Here is a 7,657-nt window from a genome sequence, read left to right as displayed (position 1 = left end):
CTGGCCTCACAGCAGAGGGTTTCCAGCCCTGCCAGCATTGCTGTGGCCTCCTCTGGCCCTGCTCCAACAGGTCCCTGCCTGTGCTGAGGACTCCAGAGCTGCCCCAGCACTGCAGGGGAGGTCTCAGCAGAGCACAGCAGAGGGTCAGAATCCCCTCCCTGCCCCTGCTGCCCACCCTGCTGGGGATCAGCCCAGGACAGGCTGGTTCTGGGGAGCCTTGCGTTTCTGCTGCGGGGGCCGTGGCCCCTCGCCAGGAGGCTTCTGGCCCTCACCTGGCGGCGGGCGGTGCCGGGAAGGGCGCGGGGGCGGCGCGGCGGGCGGTGCCGGGAAGAGCGGCCGGGCCGGGCCGGGGCCGGCGGGGCGGGGGAGGCGCCCGGAAGAGCCGATTTCCTCCGCGGGACGGCAGCGGTGTCGGGAGGCAGAGACAAAGCGGCCGGGGCAAAGCGGGCGGCCGGCGGAGAGGCGATCCTGCAGCTTGCCGGTAAAGTTGCGGGGCGCTGGGGCGCTGGGGCGCGGGGCGCTGCGCTCGGGCTCCCGCGCTTGGAAAGTTTGTGGCGGGGCGGCGGGCTGGGCCCCGCCGGCTCTCTGCGCGGGGAGGCGGCGGAGCGCAGCGCCGCGGAGAGGAGCGGGCCGCGCCGCTGCCGCCTCCGGGGCGTGGGCCTCGGCCGGCTCGGAGGCCGCGCTGGGCCGGGCCGGTGCGGAGTAAGGGGGCACCCGGCTGCGTTTGGGCTTGGTGCGCCTTATGTTCTGGAGGAAAGGCGCCAGGCCAGCCCGGCTCCCGGAGAAGTTTCGGTGGCGGTGGGGCTGTGCGGAGAGGCTCCTCCCCGCGCAGCCGGGCACAGCCCGGCGGGGCCGCCCCGGCGCCGCTCTCCGGCCGAGGGCCCGGGTAAGGCGGAGGCAGCCCTGCCCCGGTGCGCTCCTCCTTCTCCTCTCGACCCCCGAGTTGCTGGGGGCGGTGCAGCTCAGGTGAGCAGGCTGCCTCCCGCCCGAGTTGGTGTTTGTGGCTGAGCGCTTAGCCCCCAGCCTCTGCTGGCTGGGAGCACCGCGCCGCCTCCTCGCCCTCGCTTGGCTCTGGCACGTTTTCTGACACCCACCTCTAGTGTGGTAGCGTGCAGCAGGGCGAGCGCTGCGCCTTCGCTGACGAGAAGCTGCCTCCTACTTTTTACGGCCAAAAGGGAGGGCAGGTATCAACTCCCAGCCGCCCGTTTGGCCACGACCCTTGTCCCCGCTGCCTGTAGCTGGGGGGTCAGCGTGCAGTGGGTGTCGGCCGGCTTTGATTCACCCACCCATCGCTCTTGCTGCTTCAACACGTGGGATCCTCCAGGCTGGAAAGTTGGCAGGAAAGTTCAGTGAGGAACTACTGCACTGGGTGTGATCCAGTCTCATTCTCTATCTGCCCTTGGCCCTGCCCCGCCCAGGAGGCGACTGATTGTGTTCTGGCGAGAGGGTTCGATCGATCGCTCCCACCCAATGTGGTGTCCGAGCCTCCGTGACCCTGTCCTCATTCCAGCGTTCGGAGCTGTGACCTAAGGCACTGTCTGGGTTATCTGGGTTAGCTGTATTGAACTAGTGTGGGAGCTCTTCCCCCCCCCCCCCCCTTTTGTTCTTTTTCTCCTGGCGTTGTTGTTTTACTTTGCCTTTTGTTTTTGCGCTGGGGGTTGTCGGAGGCACTCGTGGTGCTGGAGTTTCCTGCTTTTTTTCCCTGCGCTGTGAGTGGGGAAGGGGGGAGGTGGGAGAGGCTCTGGCAGTTACACCCTTTTGCTAACTCCCATCCTCGGGCTTGCAGTGCTTTCCAGCCCGGCTGCTGGCTGTGGGGTTGTTTCGTTGTTTTTTCCCCTCCAGGTTGGTTTGTAAGCAGGTTTGCGTTTAAATGGAGGTGAAGCCCAGTTTATAGTAAGCCTGTTAAGTGCCCTTTGGTCTGTCTTGGGGTGCTAAGGCCAGGTGTGAGTGTTTCATGGGACTGGTTTCTCCCTGCTGAATCGAAACTTTGTTTAAAAAGGGCATAACTTTGTGTTGAGTCACTGTTCATTTACAAAGACACTGTTTTTAAAGCATCAAGGAAATGGAGGTTGTTGGTTTGGTGGGGGTTTTTGTTTTGTTTCGGGTTTTTTGTTTGGCTTTCCTCAGGAGAAGAATGACAAAGGTTTGTTAGGGCAGAGGGTTTTAAAACACCTAACCTTTTCTGTACTAAACAACATGCCTCTAGCCTTCGGATTTTATCAGCCAGCTCTAATAATAGGCCTCTGCATCAGAGATTAAAAGTTTACCCAAGGTGGCAGGGGGGGAGCACAGCGGGCAGGGATTAGAAATCCCCCTCCAAACCCATGGTTTTAAAATCCCAATGTAAATATTTACCCACGATGAATTCCCGAGCTTTGTGAGGCATCAGCGTTTTCTGTGCTGACAAGGGGTAATGGCAGACATTAATGTGCAGCTTCTTTGTAGGGCTTCCATTGGTTTGATAAAGTGAACTGAAAGATGTAATAGAAAAAGTAATTTGTGGTGGTTTTCTTTTGCAGCGGCAGCAGCATGAATGTCTGCCTTCTGCAGCTGTAAGATGGAGAAAGTGATCCTTAGGAAGGAATTCACATTAGTGGAAATGCTCGAGCTGGAAATGTGCTTTAAGTGGGGCTTAAGGCTTCCTTGAAATGAATATCCACTATTTGATTTCTGAATTGCCTTTCTTATGCAGAGAATTAGTTAAATATTTAGCAGCATAATAAGTCTGCTCGTAGGTGGATAGTTAGACAGGTGGCCTGTGTTTCTGTGAAAGGATTTGCTGTGTCCTGGTTTACTGGCGTCTCTTGGCTTTGCTGGACACCAAAGGAAACAGGATGAAGAAAAGAGGACTGAGGATGATTTTGTTAGGCCAGTGCCATGTTGAGACAGTCATCCAGCACTGTGATAAATGCCTGTTGTTTTCTGCTGTTGTGCCCTCGTTGGAAGTCACTCAAATCACCTGCAGCACTGCATCCAGTTCTGGGGCCCCCAGCATAAGGAGGACATGGAACTGTTAGAGTGGGTCAAAGGAGGCCACAAAGATGATCAAAGGGATGGAGAACCTCCCCTGCAGGGACAGGATGAGATAGTTGGGGCTATTCAGCCTGGAGAAAACTCCAGGGAGACCTTAGAGCAGCCTTCCAGTACTGAAGGGGCTACAGGAGAGCTGGGGAGGGACTTTTGACAAGGTCTTGGAGCAACAGGATGAGGGGCAATGGATTTGAGCTGGAAGAGGGGAGATTAGGAAGTAATTCTTTCCAGTGAGGGTAGTGAGGCACTGGAACTGTTTGCCCAGTTAGGTCATGGATGCCCCCTCCCTGAAGGTGTTCAAGGACAGTTTGGATGAGGCCTTGAGCAACCTGGGCTAGTGGGAGGTGTCCCTGCCCATGGCAGGGGGGTTGGAACTGGATGCTCTTTTAAGGTCCCTTCCAACCCAAACCATTCTGTGACTCCTTGAAATTCTTGTGCTGTGAAACTCCACTGTGTATCATCTTGAGGAGCTGAATGCCTCCCTGCTCTGGGAGTTCACCCCGATTCAGTTCTACAGCTGATCTGCAGCAGCTCTATTCAGCGAGTCTGCAGCTTGTGTGCTGGTTAAACAGCAGAGCTGCAGCTATAGAGAAAGTGCAGATGTTTGATAATTACTACTTTTAACTCTGCACTATTTTAATCCAGCGTATGAGACTTAAAATAGAGCCTACCACAAAATTGTACAGCAGCAGGCTTGCTGGAGGAGCCACGCTGGGAAGGCGAGGGGTTGAGAGGGACCTGCTGTGCCACAAACAGAGGTGGGTGCAGGAGGATTTGTTGAGGTGAAGGAGTTGCAGAGGAATGCAGCCCGTGCAGCTGCCAGTGGGAGCTTTCTCCTTGGATGACAGAGACTGGTTATCTTGCAGTGGGGGTGAGAAGGGGTGTTAACGCCCGTTTCTGGTGTGCAATGGGTTGGTGTAGACTCTTCTGTTGGCAAAGCTGATACATCAATATGATTCATAGTTCCTCCTTGGCTGTCGTATTTAAAGAGCCAGCTACCTTTTCTCTGAACCTGATTAAGTGTTTTTGTTGGTTAATCCCAGATGGACTACTGCAAACATCTGCTAGTCCTTTGACATGGGAATAGAATTAACCAGGGTGGAAGAGACCTTTGAGATAGAGTCCAACCAATCATCCAACATAACCTAATCAACTAAACCATGGCACCAAGCTCCCCATCCAGTCTCTTCCTAAACACCTCCAGTGATGGTGACTCTACCACCTCCCTGGGCAGCACATTCCAATGGCCAATCACTCTATGAAGACCTTCTTCCTAACATGCAGCCTAAACCTCCCCTGGTGCAGCTTGAGACTTTGTCCTCTGAGTTTATAAACAGCTCTGGTGGGATGGGAAAGGAGTAACCTTTTCCCTGTGCTTTATGAAGTGATGGAAATTATTAAATGGGCAGATCTGACCCAGAAGAGGTTGCAAAGGGAAATTCTCCCCCAATTTCTTCTCTTGTAGTTTCTCTAACTTACAAGACAACCACTTGATTACTCATGTAGGTGCCTGAGAATCCCTTTTGGAAGGCTTTAAGTTGAGGCAGCTGTGGATGGAAATGAGATATGAAGAATCATAGAATCACCAAGGTTGGAAGAGACCTCAAGGATCATCAAGTCCAACCTGTCACCCAAGGCCTCATGACTACTAAACCATGGCACCAAGTGCCACATGCAGTCTCCTCTTGAACACCTCCAGGGATGGTGACTGCACCACCTCCCTGGGCAGCCCATTCCAACGGCTAACAACTGTCTCTGTGAAGAACTTTCTCCTCACCTCAAACCTAAAGTTCCCCTGGTGCAGCTTGAGACTGTGTCCCCTTGTTCTGGTTCTGGTGCTGGTTGCCTGGGAGAAGAGACCAACCCCCTCCTGACTACAACCACCCTTCAGGTAGCTGTAGATGAAGGATATTATAGCTGTGATTCTTTTCAGTTAATAAGCTGGTAAGAATTAATGCTGTCAGGAACTTCATGGCATGTGGGTTTTTTTTTCTCCCCTCCCCTGCTTTTCCCACTCCCCCAGGGTTCACAGAGCTTTTGTTTTGTTTTATTCTGGTTACTTTTAGTGGCAACATCTCCACAGATCTAAGGCTTTCCCTGTCTCTTTCTGGGTGGTAGAAACCCAGCCCAGAGGATCCACTTAAACAAATGGTCTGCACAGGGGTTGCAGTAGCAATATAGCTTTATGTAGCCAAAAGGGTCAGGTTAATTTTTCATGTAAACAAGGCTGAGCTGTGTGCCTATAAAACGGTGTTTAACCTGTGTAACACTGAGCAGGTCAGTATTCATCTTTGTAAAGTGGAGCCTCTAGATGGGTAAATGGTTTCCTTAATTGACTAGAGTAACAAATTCAGAGGCAGTGTAGCAGAGGACAGAGCTGGTGGTAGGCTGAGAAGCAAGAAGGTGCAAGCAGGCATTGCTGTGTGTGAGCACTACTAATCAAGATGTACAAGCTGCCTGGACTTCACTTGCTTTCTTTTTGAGTGTGTGCCTCTAGTATATCCTTGCAAACCTAATTGTTTTCTTCTTGACTTAAAGGCCTAGTGAGTTGTGTTGAAGAGTTGTTCTGCAACCTTGGATAATTCAGGATGGGCTCTGGACATGTATGCAGGTGACAAGTCTCATATAAAACTCATGTACAATTTACTGTCAAGTTAATCTCAACCCATGCCTGATGTCCAGGTGTTTCAGAGTCTTGGCATCTTAAAAATGAAGTTATCTATTCATTTAGAGGATGAAAAGTTGAACAGGTGCACGGGGGACTTTGTGACCTGATTAGTGAAGCCAAGAGCCTAGTGTCCTGTCCCAGAATTACAGGATGGTAGGGATTGGAAGGGACCTCTGGAGATGATCCAGTCCAACCCCCCTGGTGAAAGAGTCACCCACAGCAGCCTGCCCAGGATCACAGTAGTCAGGGTGATTTGGATCTCTCCAGAGGAGGAGATTCCACAACCACTCTGGGCAGCCTGCTCCAGGCCTCCAGCACCCTCACACTAAGCAAGTTTTCCCTTTTCAGATGGAACATCCTGGGTTCCAGTTTGTGCTCTTTGTCCCTTGTCTTGTTATTGGGCACCACTGATAAGAGTCTAACCCCAGCCTCTTGCCCCCCACCCTTTATCTCTTGCTGAGCATTGCACAGATCCCCTCTGGGGCTGCTCTTCTCCAGGCTCAACAGCCCCAGTGTTCTCAGCCTTTCCTCCTCACAGAGATGCTCCAGGCTCCTCAGCATCTTTGTAGCCTCCCTTGGACTCTCTCCAGCAGTTCCCTGTCTCTTGAACTGGGGAGCCCAGAACTGGACCTAGTATTGCAGGTGTGGCCTCAGTAAGGCAGAGTGGGAGGAGAACCTCCCTGGATCTGCTGGCCACACTCTTCTTAATACACTGACCCCATTCACCTTTCTGGCCGAGAGGGCACGTTGCTGGCTCATAGTGAACTTCTTGTCCCCCAGCACTCCCAAGTTCTCTGCAGAGCTGCTTTCCAGCAGCTCAACCCCTCACCTCTGCTGGTGCAGGGAGTTATTACTCCCCAGGTGTAGGACTCTATGCTTGCCCTTGTTGCGCTTCATGACTCTCATCAGGAGGTTTCGGCTGTTCTGCTGCCATCAGCTTATTAGTCTGGCTCTCATCTGAGGCCCTAAATTCCAGTCCTTTGCTTGCCCTTGGCCAAGCTGGCTGTTAACACTATGAGGGGGCAAAAAGGCAGGAACTTGGGGGGTTATTTCCATTTTCACTGCTTGTCACACTGTTGAGCACTGTCCTCTGGCTCCTTTGATGCCTTAGAGGAGTGATGCATGCTCTTGGGTTGTCTGGTGTCCCTTTCTGGTTCCCTGATCATAATCTTTGACCCTTGCCTCCTTTCTTTTTATTGACCCCTACAATTGTTTGGCTTTCCTTTCCTGTATCCTGCCCCTACCTTTTTATTTGAGTGGTGACAATCAATGTGTATTGCTTGCTCCTTAAAGAGCAAGCAATAAAGCCATGAGTGCAGGGCAGTGGAGAAGCACTGCTTGCCTGAGGTGCTGTGCCAGGCTCCTGCAGTGTGGGAGCTTCCTGAGCCAGGAGTTGGGGCCCAGGCTGACTTCTGATCTGCAGATTTGTCCAGAGGCTCTCATGGCTGTGCTTTGAATGCTGGTGGGCTTGTCTGCAGGTGCACACCACCTGTCCCTCTGCTGTGTCCAACAGTTCAAGGACTTCATTTATTTTGCATTTAGAAACCTGCTTGAGAGTTGGAAAGCTTCAGAGCAGGTACAAGTGAGATGAAAAAGACAGTGTATTTTTTTTTTTCCAGAATAGAAAGCAAGGTTCTGGTTTGGCTGTGTGAAAAAGCTCTGGAGTGGTTTACTTTTCTGGTCAGAGTATGGCTTTGTAGTCACTGCCACTTCCACTGCTTGGGAGCTGTTTGGTTACAAACTGCTGCCCCACAGCTGGGAGCACATTTCCTGACTGGTGTTAAACAGGATGAAAGCAGAGATGTGGGGAAGGCTCTTAGGGAAGGAGACATGGTCCTGATTTGTTCCACTGCTGCTGCAGTCCCCAGTCACAATACTCTTTGTATAGAATTACAGAACTGCTTGCTTTGGAAGAGACCTCAAAGATCTTCCAGTACCACCACATGGCCATTAGACCAT

At 52.5% G+C, this 7,657-nt stretch overlaps 1 protein-coding gene across 1 annotated transcript in view; it reads left to right on the top strand.

The window, feature by feature from the left end:
• Window positions 1-340: 340 nt before the first annotated feature.
• Window positions 341-7,657, top strand: part of CTNNA1 (catenin alpha 1) — a 162,088-nt gene continuing 154,771 nt past the window's right edge. Inside the window, exon 1 of the mRNA XM_054168576.1 lies at window positions 341-481. The gene's annotated coding sequence lies outside the window, so the exon portion shown is untranslated. The remainder of the gene's footprint in view (window positions 482-7,657) is intronic.

The sequence above is a fragment of the Dryobates pubescens genome, chromosome 16 (genome assembly GCF_014839835.1).
Source record: "Dryobates pubescens isolate bDryPub1 chromosome 16, bDryPub1.pri, whole genome shotgun sequence".
In the NCBI taxonomy this organism is placed as follows: Eukaryota; Metazoa; Chordata; class Aves; order Piciformes; family Picidae; genus Dryobates; species Dryobates pubescens.
The sequence above is the reverse complement of the archived record's forward strand: the minus strand, read 5'-3'. Positions and strand labels throughout refer to the sequence as shown.